The sequence below is a fragment of the Otolemur garnettii genome, unplaced genomic scaffold (assembly GCF_000181295.1).
Source record: "Otolemur garnettii isolate 467f Iridium unplaced genomic scaffold, OtoGar3 scaffold00193, whole genome shotgun sequence".
In the NCBI taxonomy this organism is placed as follows: domain Eukaryota; kingdom Metazoa; phylum Chordata; class Mammalia; order Primates; family Galagidae; genus Otolemur; species Otolemur garnettii.
Window position 1 is genome coordinate 1,463,199 of NW_003852588.1, and position 1,095 is coordinate 1,464,293.

At 36.8% G+C, this 1,095-nt stretch overlaps 1 non-coding gene across 1 annotated transcript; it reads right to left on the reverse strand.

Annotated features, from left to right (window-relative positions):
* Window positions 1-437: 437 nt before the first annotated feature.
* Window positions 438-567, reverse strand: LOC111721866. The gene has a single exon (XR_002770868.1). It is a non-coding gene; the product is annotated as a small nucleolar RNA SNORA11 (small nucleolar RNA).
* Window positions 568-1,095: the final 528 nt, after the last annotated feature.

A 1,095-nucleotide genomic window follows, 5' to 3' on the forward strand; every position in this document is an offset into this window, starting at 1 on the left:
GCTTGGCGCCTATAGCACAGTGGTTATGGCACTGGCCACATACACCCAGGCTGGCAGGTTCAAACCCAGCCTGGGCAAGCTAAACAACAACAACTGCAACAAAAAAATAGTCAGGCGTTGTGGTGGGCGCCTGTAGTCCTAGCTACTCCAGAGGCTGAGGCAAGAGAATTGTCCAAGCCCAAGAGCTAGAGGTTACTGTGAGCTGTGATGCCACGGTGCTCTACCAAGAGTGATAAAATGAAACTCTGTCTCTAAAAAAAAGAAAGTAAAAAAAATATATATATATACTTACTGTGCTTTGAACTTCTTTGAAAAATGATTTAATTAATAATTTTTAAAATTTTCCAGTATTAGGCAAATCTTCAAACATATAATACAGTTGAAAGAATTATACAGTGATCACCCACCACATGCATTTTATAATTTGTTCCTTCTTCACATGTAGGGAATTTGTTCATAGGGAGGCCATAAGTTTTGTGCTCCTCATCACAATAATCCCAGTTTCCTATTGGATGCATTATAAACAGAAGAATTTAAAGATTTAAAAAAATTTTCCCAGCACACCTCTTGAAAATCACTAGTATAGAAGGTCAAAAAATAGTTCCAAATGTATACAATTGAGAAAGAAGGAATTGAAGAAAGAAATAAATCTTATACTTCTTAGTGATCCCAGGAAAGCAGTAGACACCTGCAGAAGACTCCTCCTCTAAAGAACAAACTTTACACTGAGCTGAAATAACATTGAAAATCAAAAAAAGACTAATAACAACATCTTGGTTTCTAATATCTGTAACCATAACTATGTATGAGATTGAACTGAAAAAAAGAAAACAACATGTAAAAGAGTTTGGAAAAAAATTGTTCCCAGGCGCTCAGCATTTTATGCCTTGAGGCACCTGAGTCCTTGCCAGCAATTAATGGTTCCTTCCTCTATATAGTTGATGTGTCTGTCAGTTTTCCAGCAACACAGTGTGAAGTGGGAGATAAAGATGGTATTGTACACTGATGAGGAACAGGAGGAGAACTGGTAACCATCTGAAAAAGAATAAAGTTAGAACCATACCCCATACCTCATGCCAAAATAAATAAATCAAA